We start from the raw sequence: 15,616 nt of genomic DNA on the forward strand, positions 1-15,616 counted from the left end.
AAAATGAATCCAGTCATTCATCATTGTCAAAGCTCACTCAAGTATCTCTAAGCAGTTCAGAACTTGTAAAAACTGCATTATTTGTGGGTCACTCCATTCTCAATTTGTAAAAACTGCATTATTTGTGGGTCACTCCATTCTCAAAGACTGGAGCACATTCCTGTATGGGTATCACTTATAAAGGAGAAAACAATACTAAAAAATAACAATTTCTAGAGATAACAGAGCTCCTGTCTGTCTGCCTCATAACCAGAATGTATTTAACAGCATAGACGTTTGAAAAAGAAAGCAAAGGATCATTTAGAGGACTCTCCCAATGAATCCTTTATGTGTCATCACATTTAATCCTCTTAGAAGTAGTGCTGTTGAGAAAGGCTGTTGCCCTCATTTTCGCCAAAGAAAACAAAGGTCAGGAAGGATAAATTGATTCCCCAGGAGTCTTCATCCAAAACAGTATTCTTTCTTTCATACAACATCAGTGCCTCCCCCTACATCTAGAGCATAGAATAATGCTTATGTCACCTGCAGAGTCCCCCGTCTCATGGGAGATACAGACAAGAAGGATCAACTAAAGCTGTAAGGAACAAGAAGAGTGGGGTGTCACAAAAATATCATGATCAGGCAGATGATGAATGAGAAGAAAGATAAAGGAATATGTGATGTAGGAGAGTGTTCTGATTTCCTTGATGTTACTGTGATGAACACTTGAACAAAAAAACCACATAAATGGGGTAGGGGTAAGAATTTATTTAGCTCACACTTCCAGATAAAAGTCTTTTTCTAAGGGAGGTTAGGGTAGGAACTGAAGCAAAATGAATATGGGAGCACCACTATCGAGTGCTCCAATGTTTGTGCTCAGCTATTTTCGTTTCTTTTTTTTTTAATCTTTATTAACTTGAGTATTTCTTATTTATATTTAGATTGTTATCCCCGTTCCAGGTTTCTGGGCCAACATCCCCCTAACCCATCCTCTCCCCATCTCTATAGGTGTTCACCTCCCCATCCCCCCCATTACCGCCTTCCCCACAACAATCACGTCCACTGGGGGTTCAGTCTTGGCAGGACCAAGGGCTTCCCATAACAGTGGTGCTCTTACTAGGATATTCATTGCTATACATGCAGTTGGAGTCCAGGGTGAGACCATGTATAGTCTTTGGGTAGTGGCTTAGTCCCTGGAAACTCTGGTTGGTTGGCATTGTTGTTCATATGGGGTCTCAAGCCTCTTCAAGCTCTTTCAGTCTTTTCTAAGATTCCTTCAACAGGGATCCTGTTCTCAGTTCAGTTGTTTAATGATGGCATTCGCCTATGTATTTGCTGTATTCTGGCTGTGTCTCTTAGGAGAGATCTACATCCGGTTCCTGTCGGCATGCACCTATTTGCTTCGTCCATCTTACCTAGTTTGGTTGCTGTATATGTATGAGCCACATGTGGGGCAGGCTCTGGATGGGCATTCCTCAGCCTCTGATTGTGTTTTCCTGGAATTCTTTAGGGATTTTTGTGATTCCTCTCTATAGTCTTCTCCTTGTTTATTTGTGTTTTCCTCTGTTTCTCTAAGGGAGTTCTTTGTCTTTCTTGAAGTCCTCCATTATCATGATCAAATGTGATTTAAAATCAATATCTTGCTTTTCAGGTGTGTTCGGATATTCAGTGTTTGCTTTAGTCAGAGAATTGGGCTCCGATGATGTCATGTAGTCTTGGTTTCTGTTGCTTGGGTTCCTGTCTTTGCCTCTCGCCATCAGGTTGTCTCTGGTGTTACCTTGTTCTGCTATATCTGACAGTGGCTAGATGGTCCTATAGGCCTGTGTGTCAGGAGTGCTGTAGACTGGTTTTCCTGGTTTCTTTCAGCCAGTTATGGGAACAGAATGTCCTGCTTTCAGGCATATAGTCTTTCCTTTCTACTGGTCTTCAACTGTCCCTTTGGGCCTGTGTCCTGATTCCAACAGGCAGGTCATTGGAGCAGAACAATTGGTCTTTCCTGTGGTCCAGCAGCTGAAGTTGCTATTGGGGGCCTGCTTTTGAGCACTCCGTGAGGGTGGCAACCAGGAGGGCCTGCACTGCCTTTTCCTGAGGCTCCCATGCACCAGGATCCCAAATGGAATTAGGTGTTTTCCTCTGTGGTCCCATGGCTGAAGTTGCTCTAGGGTGGCTGCTTTTGAGCCTTCTGTGAACACAGCAACCAGGAGAGCCTGCCCCGCCTTTTAGCGGGGCCACTGTGCACCTGGGTCCCAGATGGTGTTAGGTGTTTTCCTCTAGAACTAGAAATGTAGGCAGAGTGTTGTCTCTTTTCCAGCTACTTTTCTTACATGGCCCATAACCACCCGCCCAGGAAAGTGCCATTCACAGTGCTATGTGCTCTCCTACATCAATTATCAGTCAAGACAGTGCCTTATATATATCAATAGCACAGTCTGATCTAGGCACGTCCCCAGATGATTCTCATAAGACTTGTACTTAGCCAAGTTGATAATTAAAGCCACATAAAGAAAAGCAGGAATTGTATATACCTAGATTTGTTCTCACATGTCAATGAAAGAACAGAAGTAATATTTCAATACACACTATATAAATCAAACTCGGTTTTATGCTGAAAACCTTTTCCTTAAACCTGTAGCTCCTCCTGGATACAAACCACAAACAAAGGCAAACAATAATGAAAGAGGAATGCTCCTCCATTGTTGGTGGCATTGCAAGCTGGTACAAACACTCTGTATATCAATCTAATTATTCTTCAGAAAATTGGACATAGTACTTCCTGAGAACCCAGCTATAACACTCCTGGGAGTATATTCAAAAGATGATCAAATATATGACAAAGACACAAGCTCTACTGTGTTCATAGCAGCCAGATATATAACAGCCAGAAGTTGGAAAGAACCCTGATGTCCTTCAATGGAGGAGTGGATACAAGAAATGTGGTACGTGTTTTCTCAATGAACTCACTGGGACATCCTATGAGTCTCAAGTCAGCTGTAGCCTACATTCTCACCAAGTGTACCTCTATGTGTTTTTATCCTCTTTTCTTTATTTTGTGGCAAATTCCATGACTGATGGAAAATAAGAGTATATTCCCAGACTCCATTAGTCAACCAAACAATGTGCAGTAGTACTATATAAGCGTATTTAACCACATATGGGAGGCAGAAGTTAAAGGGATACAAAGCAATGCATGACTGAACTCTGATATCCACTATTAAAAACATGGACTTCACACAGCTACCTGCTCCCAAACCCCATGGGAGAGATAGCTCATGGCCCAGATATATGGGCACTCCTGAGACTTCAGGGCAGGAGAGACCACCACTCCTGGCCACCTTTGCCCACATCCCTGGTCGAAGAGGAAACTGTATAGGGTCTCGGGGAACAGGAAGATAGGGACACTCAAGCTGCAGTAGCACTGTGGTCCACACTGTGCCTGGATCTGAACTGGCCCAGTCAAATATCTCCCTGCACTCAAATCCCATGTGAGGGAGAGCTAGATTTTCAGTCGAGCAGATACGCCTGGAAAACCAGAGGAGAAAACTCTCTGCTCACATTTCTAGAGGAAAACACCTAGCATCATCAAGAACTCCTGCATACCACGACCCAGAAGTAGGAGAAGGCCCTTCTGGTTGGCACCCTCACAGAGAGCTGAAAGATAGCACTGAGGAGAGATTTCAGGCCCAAGACCAGATGTAAGACAAACTTTTCTCCTCCAAGTAACCTGCCTGGTGGATTCAGGACACATGCCCACAGGAACAGCCAAAAGCCAGTAGACAGGAACAATTACACACCTGAAAGGAGAACACTCTGTTCCTATAAATGGCTCAAAGAAAATAGGAAAACAGTTCTACAGCACTCCTGACACACAGTCAAATAGGACAGTAAACCCACTGCTATAAATAGCAGAACAAGGTAACACCAGAGACAACCTGATAGCAAGAGGGAAAAGCAGGAACTCAAGCAACAGAAAACAAGACTACATCGCATCATCAGAGCCTAATTCGCCCATCAAAGCAAACAATGGATATCCAAACACAGCAAAACAGCAAGATCTAGATTTAAAATCACATTTGATCATGATGATGGAGGACTTTAAAAAAGGCATAAAGAACTCCCTTAGGGAAAACACAAATAAGCATATACCTTTAGAGAGGAAACACAAAAATCCCTGAAAGAATTCCAGGAAAATACGATCAAACAGGTGAAGGAATTAAAAGTGGAAATAGAAACAATGAAGAAAGCAGAAAGGGAGACAACCCTGCATATAGAAAACCAAAGAAAGAGACAAGGAACCATAGAAACAAGCATCACCAACAGAATAAAAGAGATAGAAGAGAGAATCTCAGGAGCAGAAGATTCCATAGAAATCATCAAAACAACTATCAAAGATAACATAAAATGGAAAAAACTACTGGCCAAAATATACAGGAAATGCAGAACACAATGAGACAATCAAACCTAAGGAAAAGCAAAGAAAGAAGACGCCCAACTCAAAGGACCAAAAATGTCTTCAACAACATCATAGAACAAAACTTTCCTAACCTAAAGAAAGAGATGCCCATTAACATATAAAAGCCTACAGAACTCCAAATAGATTGGAGTAGAAAAGAAACTCCTCCTGTCACATAATAGTTAAAACACTAAATGCACAAAACAAAGAAAGAATATTAAAAGCAGTGAGGGAAAAAAGTCCAGTAACATATAAAGGCACACCTAACGGAATCACACCAGACTTCTCAACAGAGACCATGAAAGCCAGAAGATCCTGAACAGATGTCATACACACCCTAAGTGAACACAAATGCCAGCCCAGGTTATTGTATACTGCAAACTCTCAATTAACATAGATGGAGAAACCAAGATATTCCATGACAAAACCAAATTACACAATATCTTTCTACAAATCCAGCACTATAAAGGAAAATAAATTGGAAAACCCAACATAAGGAAGCAAGCTACACCCTAGAAAAAGCAAGAAATTAATCGTCTTGGCAAGAAAACAAAGAGAAGAAAAGAACACAAACATAATCTCACGTCCAAATATGAATATAACAGGAAGCAATAATCACCATTCCTTAATATCTCCCAATATCAATGGTCTCAACTCCCCAATAAAAAGACATAGATTATCAAACTGGATACACAATGAGGACCCTGAATTCTGCTGCCTACAGGAAACACACCTCAGAGACAAATACAGACACTACATCAGAGTGATAGACTAGAAAACAACTTTCCAAGCAAATGGTCGGAAGAAGCAAGCTGGAGTAGCCATTCTAATATTGAATAAAATCGATTTTCAACTAAAAGTCATCAAAAAAGATAAGGAAGGACACTTCATATTCATCACAGGAAAAATACACCAAGATGAACTCTGAATACTAAATATCTATGCTCCAAATACAAGGGTACCTACATACATAAAAGAATCTTTACAAAAGCTTAAAGCACACATTGCACCTCACACATTAATAGTAGGAGATTTCAACACTCTCATCAATGGACAGATCATGGAAACAGAAATTAAACAGAGGCATAGACAAAGAGAAGTCATGAACCAAATGGGCTTAACAGATATTTATAGAACATTCTATCCTAAAACAAAAGGATATACCTTATACTCACCACCTCATGGTACTTTCTCCAAAATTGAGCATATAATTGCTCATAAAACAGGCCTCAATAGATACAGAAAGATAGAAATAATCCCATGTGTGCTATCAGACCACCACAGTCTAAACCTTGTCTTCAAAAACAATAAGGGAAGAATGCCCACAAATACATGGAAATTGAACAATGCTCTACTCAATGATAACCAAGTCAAGGAAGAAATAAAGAATGAAATTAAAGACTTCTTAAATTTAAGGAAAATGAAGAAGGTACAACATACCCAAACTTATGGGACAAAATGAAAGCTGTGCTAAGAGGAAAGCTCAAAACTCTGTGTGCATGCAGAAAGAAACTGCAAAGAGCATATATCAACAGTTTGATAGCACACCTAAAAGCACAAAACAGAAAGAAGCAAATACAACCAGGGAGTAGAAGGCAGGAAATAATCAAACTCAGTGCTGAAATCAACCAAGTAGAAATGAAAAGGAGTATACAATGAATCAACACAACCAAAACCTGGTTCTTTGAGAAAATCAACAAGATAGATAAATCCCTGGCCAGACTAACCAGAGGACACAGAGATTGTGTCCAAATTAACAAAATCAGAAATGAAAAGGGAGACATAACAACAAAATCAGGGGAAATTCAAAATATCATCAGATCCTATTACAAAAGACTATAATCAAAAAAAGCTTAAAAATCTGGAGGAAATGGACAATTTCCTAGACAGATACCAGGTACCGAAGTTAAATCAGGAACAGATAAACCATTTAAACCCCATAACTCATAAAGAAATAAAAGCAGTCATTAAAAGTTCCCTAATGGAATGTTTGCCCAGAAACCGGGAAAGGGAATAACGTTTGAAATGTAAATAAGAAATACTCAAGTTAATAAAAAAAGATATATATATATTAAATATGTATATATTAAAAAACATATATGGAAATATATATGGGAGAAAAGGTTTTGGAGAGAGAAAAGGTAATGGAGAAATTATGTATTTAGTTGGTAATATGAAAAAGTAAGATAAGTTACAAGTCACTAAAAAACTTTTAAAATTAAAAAAAAAAAGAGTTCCATAACCAAAAAGAGCCCAGGTCCACATGGGTTCAGGGCAGAATTCTATCAGACATTCCTAGAAGACTTCATACCAGTACTACCCAAAGTATTCCACATAATTGAAACAGACAGAGTGCTATTGAATTCCTTCTGTGAAGTCACAATTACTCTTATACCTAAAACACACAAATACCTAACAAAGAAAGAGAACTTCAGACCAATTTCGCTTATGAATATCTTCACAAAAATACTCCATAACATTCTTGCAAATAGAATTCAAGACCATATCAAAACAATAATCCATCATCATCAAGTAGGCTTCATCCCAGGTATGCAGGGATGGTTTAATATACGGAAAACCATCAACGTAATTCAGTACATAAATAAACTGAAAGATTAAAAACCACATGATCACTTCATTAGATATTGAGAAAGGATTTGACAAATTCCAACACCTGCTCATGATAAATATCCTGGAAAGAACAGGAATTCTTTGCCCATACCTAAACTTAGTAAAAGCCATATACAACAAACCAGTAGCTAACATGAAACTAAATGGAGAGAAACTTGAAGCAATCCCACTAAAATCAGGGACTTGACGAGGCTGACAACTCTCTCCCTACTTATTCAGTATAGTTATCAAAGTCCTGGCCAGAGCACTCAACCAACAAAAAGAGATCAAAGGGATACAGTTCGGAAAGGAAGAAGTCAAAATATCACTATTTGCAGATGACATGATAGTATATCTAAGTGATCCCAAAAGTTTCACCAGAGAACTACTAAACCTGATAAAGATCATCACCAAAATAGCTGGGTATAAATCAACTCAAATAAATCTGGAGCCTTCCTCTACACCTAAGAGAAAAAAGCTGAGAAAGAAATTAGGAAACGACACCCTTCATAGTAGTCCCAAATAATATAAAATACCTCAGTGTGACTTTAAGCAAGCAAGTGAAAGATCTGTATGGTAAGAACTTGAAGCCTCTGAAGACAGAAATTGAAGAAGATCTCAGAAGATAGAAAGATCTCCCATGCTCATGGATTGGCAGGGTTAATATTGTAAAAGTAGCCATTTTACCAAAAGTGATCTATAGATTCAGTGCAATCCCCATCAAAATTCCAATCCAATTCTACACAGTGTTAGCAGAAAAATTTGTAAATTCATCTGGAATAACAAAAACCACGGATAGCTAAAATGATCCTCAACAATAAAAGGACTTCCAGGGGAATCACTATCCCTGAATTCAAGCAGTATTACAGAGCAATAGTGATAAAAACTGCATTTTATTCATACAGAGACAGACAGATAGACCAGTGGAATAGAATTGAAGACCCAGAAATGAAGCCACACACCAATGGTCACGTGATTTTTGACAAAGGAGCCAAAAACCATCCAATGGAAAAAATATAGCATTTTCAGCAAATTGAGCTAGTTCAACTGGAGGTCAGCATGTAGAAGAATGCAGATTGATCCATGCTTATCACCCTGTACAAATCTTAAGTCCAAGTGGATCAAGGACCTCCACATCAAACCAGATACACTCAAACTATTGGAAGAAAAAGTGGAGACGATTCTCGAACACATGAGCACTGGAGAAAATTTCCTGAACATAACACCAATGGCTTATGCTCTAAGATCAAGAATCGAAAAATGGGATCTCATAGAACTTCAAAGCTTCTGTAACGCAAAGGATACTGTTCTTAGGACAAAATGGCAACCAACAGACTGGGAAAAGATCTTTACCAATCCTACAACTGATAGAAGCCTCATATCCAAAATATACAAAGAACTCGGGAAGGTAGACTGCAGGGAGACAAAAAACCCTAATAAAAATGGGGTTCAGAGTTAAACAAAGAATTTGCAGCTGAGGAATGTGGAATGGCTGAGAAACACCTAAGGAAATGTTCAACATCTTCAATCATAATGGAAATGCAAATCAAAACAAGCCTGAGATTACACCTCACACCAGTGAGAATTGCTAAGATCAAAAACTCAGGTGACAGCATATTCTGTTGAAGATGTGGAGAAAGAGGAACACTCCTCCATTGTTGGTGGGATTGCAGACAGGTACAACCATTCTAGAAATCAGTCTGGAGGTTCCTCAGAAAACTGGACATTGAACTACCTGAGGATCCAGCTATACCTCTCTTGGGGATATACCCACATGATGCCCCAACATATAAAAAAGACACGTGCTCCACTATGTTCATAGCAGCCTTATTTATAATAACCATAAGCTGGAAAGAACCCAGATGCCCTCCAACAGAGGAATGGATACAGAAAATGTGGTACATCTACACAATGGAATATTACTCAGCTATCAAAAACAATGACTTCATGAAATTCATAGGCAAATAGATGGAACTGGAAAATATCCTGAGTGAGGTAATCCAATCACTGAAAAACACAAGGTATGTACTAATTCATAAGTAGATATTAGCCCAAATGCTCGAATTGCCCTAGATGCACAGAACACATGAAACTCAAGAAGGATGACCAAAATGCGTATGCTTTACTCCTTCTTTAAAAGTGGAAAAAGAATACCCTTGGGAGGGAATAGGGAGGCAAAATTTAGAACAGAGGCAGAAGGAACACCCATTCAGAGCCTGCCCCACATGAGGACCATACATATATAGCCACCAAAGTAGATAAGATGGATGAAGCAAAGAAGTGCAGGCCGACAGGAGCCGGATGAAGATCTCTCCTGAGAGACACAGCCAAAATACATCAAATACATAGGTGAATGCCAGCAGCAAACCACTGAACTGAAAACAGAACTCTAGTTGAAGGAATCAGAGAAAGGACTGAAAGAGCTTGAAGGTGCATGAGACCCAATATGAACATCAATGCCAACCAACCGGAGCTTCCAGGGACTTATCCACCACCCAATAACTTTACATGGACTGACCCTGGGCTCCAACCGCATAGGTAGCAATGAATAGCCTAGTGAGAGCACATGTGCAAGAGGGAGTCCCTGGTCCTACCAAGACTGAACCCCCAGTGAATGTGATTGCTGTAGGGAGGGCAGTAATGGGGGGAGTATGGGGAGGTGAACACCCATAGAAAAGGGGAGGGGGAGAGGTTAGGGGGATGTGGACCCGGAAACCGGTAAAGGGTATAACAATGGAAATGTAAGTAAGAAATACACAAGTTAATAAATATGGAAAAAAAACACTAAAAAAGTTAATGATAGTATTATAAATAAATAAATAAATAAATAAATCAATCAATCAATCAATCAATCAATCAATCTTACCATGTTTTGGGAAAAAAACAAAACAAAACCAAAAAAAAAAAAAAAAACAAAGAAGAAAAGAAAAAAAAACGACTTCATGAAAATCTTAGGAAAATGGTTGGAATTAGAAAATATCATCCTGAGTACAGTTACCCAGTCGCCAAAGAACACACATGATATGTACTCATTGATAAGTGAATATTAGCCCAAAGGCTTTGAACACACAAGATATAATTCACAGACTACCTGAAGCTCAAAAAAGAAGGTAGATCAAAATGTGGATGCTTCAATCCTTCTTAGAAGGGGAAACACAATACTCAAGGGAGGAAATACAAAGAAAAAACGTGGAGCAGAAATTGAAGAAAAGGTGACCCAGAGACTTCCCTACTGTCAATCTATCCCACATACAGACACCAAACCCAGACACTATTATTGATTCCGAAAAGGGCTTGGTAACAGGGGGCTGGTATAGCTGCCTCCTGAGAGGCTCTGCTAAAACCTAACAAATACAGAGGCCTATGCTCACAGCCAACCATCAGGATCCCCAATGGAGGAATTAGAGAAAGAACTGAAGGAGCTGAAAGCAGTTTGAAATCCATAGGAAAAGCAACAATATCAACCAATAAGCCACCCACTGCCCCTGCCTGAGCTCTCAGGGACTAAATCACCAATCAAAGAGTACACATGGAGGGATCCATGGCCCCAGCATACATGTAGCAGAGGATGGCCTTGTAGGACATCAATGGAAGGAGAGGCCCTTGGTCCTGTGAAGGTTTGATGACCCAGGGTAGGGTAATGCCAGGGCTGGGAGACAGGCATTTTTGGGAGGGTGGGGAGCACTCTCATAAAAGCAAGGGGAGGGAGGATGGGATGGGGATTCCTGAGGCAGGGGAAATCAGGAAATGTTATATCATTTGAAATGTAAATAAATGAAATATCCAATAATAAAAAAACAAATAAATTTAAAAAAACAGTGTGGTTTAGATGCACTCCAATTGTATAGTAGTCCTGAGGAAAGTGTGTATAGAAATTACTTTTTATATTCACAACATTCAAGATTGTCCCCAGACACTAAAAACTTGTTAAAAGTGGATGGATACAGCTGGAACCTGGTCTCCCTCTGATGTCCAGCATGACAACTGGCTCCAAGAATACTGCTTTAACACACCACAGTCCATACTCTGGCCCAGTGAATTTGCCCAGAGTTCTGACTGCTTTGATTCTAAACCTAATATTTCTATGAATTAAATCTCGGATTTCTCTCTGTCTTAGATACACCTTTAAAACAACACCAAACACTAAGAGTGACAAATAGGGAATTTAGCTTAAAAGACCTGTCCTATCTCTTTTTCAGTAAGAACTTCTTGGGAACTTGGGGAGATGGCCCCGTGATCTGTAAGCCTGAGGAAATGATTTAGAATCTACAATATCTACTTAAAAACCAAGACAGGCATTGTGTTTCTATAGCTTCACATGGAGAAATAGAGCCGGGAAGATGCCCAGAGACCACTGGCATGATCAACAAGCAGACCCAAATAGCAAGCTTTGGGGTTCATGAGAGGTTCTCTCAAAAGAGAAGGTGAGAAACAATTTCAGGAAACCCTTGACCTGTTCCTGTGTGGGTGCACACACCCCCATAACCAAACTAACATGCATAAATACATACATAACAGCAGTAACAAAATGTTTTCGGAGAAGTTAGTACTTAGTTTAGTATCACATACAAAATGGAACCAGAGTGCTTATGACGACAACTAATGTCAGTAGTTATCATTCCTAGGTAATAAATAGCTCTGTCATGAACATAAAATACAGAATTTCAAGCCAACAAGAGATATGGTAATAAATCAAGAGTGTTATTAGTTTACACCTTTCTGACTCACATGTCTGCACGATTTACACATCACCTCCTTATTCAGCAATCCTCACAGTACATTATCAACACAATGCTGTAGTTACTGTTAACTGAGCCCTTTCCGCAGACTATGTGAATTATAGTGAAAGCCACTATCTCAGAAAACAATCTATAAATTGCTGAGGATACACAAGCTTTTTGTCTGTTCTCCATGTGGATAGGCACATGTGACATACCTATACATATACTTCTCTGTGTATACACAAACAAACATATACATATGTGTACCTGCATGTGCACACAAGCACAAGCATACACACGTGCACACGCCCAGAGAAAGCTGCTCAGTACTTAGATTCTGGTACTATCCCTGAGCATATCTAAATTCTTCTCGTGATTATTAATGAAGTACTTGGTGATCCTCAGTGTAAAATGAGAGTTAGACATAGTATTTGCCCTCAAAAAGAGATATGACAGTATGATATTGACCAAATAAACATACACATTAATTCGGTCCAATACTGAGGGGTGCAGCATACCTACAAACTGGCAGTAAACTGGGAAAAGAACAGAACCATGATAAAAATGACCAATAGTCTGACCATAAAGGATAACCCAGAAAGAAGAAACTAGAAAGATATTTTAAAGGTGTGGGGACTAACAATCACAGGCACATACCATCTTTCATTTCCCTGAAAACATAGTTCCCTATTTTTGGACAATTAGGAATATAGCACCTTACCTCATCCTGTTCCTGGCTGCTTGACTGGTTACAGTGAAATATTGATATGTATTTTTCAGTCCCTTCCTTTGGTAGTTTACATATGAATGAAATGTTACCTATAAGCTCAGGTATTTGAACTCTTGTTCCCTGGTTGATAGTTCCTCAAACTTTAGGAAGACTACCACTTACTGTAGGAAGCATATCACTGAGAGTGGGCTCTGAGGGCTTAAAGCTTCAAGGCACTTCCAGTTCTCTCTGTCTCTCTGTCTAACAATTCATCCATCCATCTATCCATCTATCATATATGTGATATATATATATATATATATGATATATATCAATCTCCCTCGCTCTCACTCTTTTCTCAATTCGTTTCATGCTTAGAGTGTAGATGAGACTTCAGCTTCCTACCACTGAGACCATGCTTAACCCTTGGCAACACTCCTTCTCTCCGTCATGGACTCACTCATCCTTTTGGAACATGAAGCTAAAATAGACTCCTCCATAAGTTGTTAAGCTTATGCCATTTTATCCCAGCAACATATAAGTAGGTAATACAATTTTACTTCATTTCTTATCTCAATAGATGATGAGAAAAATGAGGCCCCAGGGAGTAGGGAGGTCTGGTCGAGTGGGGTGTGGAGTGGAGACATCATCTTGGAGATGGCAGAGGAGGTATGGGATAAGGATCAGTCAGAGGGTGGATTGGGAGGAGGATAACAACTGGAATGTAAAAATGATTTAAGAATGATAATACTAATAAAAAGATGAGTACTTTATGACATGGTAGTTCTTAAATGTGTGACCATTGGTCACCTCCCTTTTCTCTTAATAGAGATATTTTTTCATTTTAGATTCTGATCTATAAATTTCCTGGGACAACAATTTATCCAGAACTCTTGATGCAGTCCTTCCTTCTGGCTTACTTATTTGTCTTCCATTTCCAGGTTATATGGTTTGGGCATAACTTGGCTCATTCTCCTAGCAGACTTTCCATCCAAATGCCAATGTTTTTCTCAGGCTTTGCTGCTTTTTCTGTACTCTCTCTGTCTACTAAAAGGAACCTCTAAAACTTGTGCTCACTATCATCATTCTCAAAACATAAGCATACACCTCTACAACTGACACACACACACACACACACACACACACACACACACACACACACATACACTATATTTTTTTAAAACTGAAGTCATAAGAAAACTTTCTCCTTTTTTCTTGTTCTTATTAGTCTTTGAAATTTTCACACAAGGATTCAATGTTTCTTGCTCACAATCACCCCTACCTGCCAGGCAAGTGGTGAGTCTGTTTATAGATGTAACCCTTTGTTGTCTTTACTGTTTAAGGCCTGTTCCACAGGACATAATCCATGCCAGGCACTGAAACCTTGCATGTGGAAGAATAGTCTCCAGGTCAAACCTGTTGAAGTTTTAATGGTCACATGATAGAAAGCAAAGATTTGAAACAACAAATCAATGTCTTTCACCTCCGAGCAGGGTCTTCCTGCTTTCAAGCTTAATATCTATAACACAAAGAATACACACCCTATTTTTAATGTCTGTATTTTGAAGTAAATCATATGTTAGTACCAGAATTACATATAGTCAGTTCACGGTATACATCTACATGTGTGTATGCATAAAATATAAAAGGAACTTAGGTGAATATAATAATGTGCCAACCAAAGGGCTAAACATTTTATATGATTTACATGACAACACAGTTTCCAATTCCATTATACACTGTTGTGTGTGTGAGGGCATGTGTGTATGTTTTTATACATGAGTGCATATAGAGAAGTAAAACTTCCCTCCCTGACTATAATTTCCTGTAGATATTGGTGTTTGACTGCCAACAAACTTGAAAGCTAGAAACTGGAGTAGGATCCTCTAGCAGAGCAAAACACATTGATAATCACAGTTCCATCTCTACAGTCAGAGGGACAGGGGTATTGGAGAATAGTGTAAATAAAATTCTATCCCTTCATAAATTTTCTTTTTTGTTGTTGTCTGTTTAAAAACAAGCTTATTTATTCTCATTAAAGAATCGTTCTTTACTGTATTTGCTAATATAATATTCTTTTACTTTTTTTCTCAGGTGAGACCTCAGCAAATCACAAGTATTTTCATTCATTTCAAATTTATATATTGCTGTCCAGAATCCTCATAACAGGATAGTATCAATACTGCCTGAACACACACACACACACACACACACACAGTGTGTGTGTGTGTGTGTGTGTGTGTGTGTATGTGTGTGTGTGTATATGAGGAGGCTGAAGTAAATTACAGGCCACACTGATCTAGAGAATAAACCCTGGCTGGAAAAAAATAATCAAATAAATAAAATCTTCCAAAATAATGTAGGCTTACTGGCTTCTAATATTCCAAAATTTTGAATATTTTCTTTGGTGAATTTTATAGTATATATCCTTATAAGAAAAGAACCTCATAACTTCTATCTAATTTAGTTAAATTGGAGGGTTATTCATAACTGCAGTCATTTAGTAGTTTCACAGTTCAGTTTATATAGCACCAGAGCATTGCTTGTGGAGGTTTGGTCCTCAGAAATTTTTCCAAACAGGCCCAGGACTCTTGACCTCTGACTATTGGGTCTCACTCTCACACCAAATGAAAACACAGTGCCATCAATGGCATCAGTGAAATTTCTGGAAACTATGATACCTTTCTAATCTGTCTGCCTCTCTGATTCAGTGTTTTACTCTTGTTATTTCTGTGTTTTATAGAATAGAGTGACAAGGAGAGGTCTTTCTATGACCATGGCCATTTGAGATTGAAATGCTTCTTTGGTCATATGACCATTTCTAGCATGGGGAAATTTTATGCTCATAATTTACATAATATATTTCTCTTTTTTTAGTTTTTATATTCCCTTTCTTAACTTCATTGGATCTTAAGTATAATTTATTTTATTCTTGTCCTAAAGATCCTTGCTGTCAAGCTTAGCCATTTCTTGTTATTTTTGCCATCTTTATTGATGTCAGAATGAGAATATAATATTTTGGTTGCCTTATGATCCCACTCGATAAGCTTCCTTTTGGATGTACCATGTCTACTTATGACATTTTCCACTGTTTTTCTTTTACAATTCACTGAGTTTGTTTCATGTCAATACATGTTTCCAAGCATA

The 15,616-nt window shown here is 38.8% G+C and overlaps 1 protein-coding gene and 1 long non-coding RNA gene across 8 annotated transcripts in view; one reads left to right on the forward strand and one right to left on the reverse strand.

Moving 5' to 3' along the window:
• Cntnap5a (contactin associated protein-like 5A) overlaps window positions 1-15,616 on the forward strand; it is a 1,008,100-nt gene that overhangs the window by 211,142 nt on the left and 781,342 nt on the right. The gene's annotated exons all lie outside the window — the stretch shown is intronic.
• LOC108352511 (uncharacterized) overlaps window positions 1-15,616 on the reverse strand; it is a 203,153-nt gene that overhangs the window by 10,098 nt on the left and 177,439 nt on the right. The window lies entirely within an intron of this gene.

This window comes from Rattus norvegicus, chromosome 13, assembly GCF_036323735.1.
Source record: "Rattus norvegicus strain BN/NHsdMcwi chromosome 13, GRCr8, whole genome shotgun sequence".
NCBI lineage: Eukaryota > Metazoa > Chordata > Mammalia > Rodentia > Muridae > Rattus > Rattus norvegicus.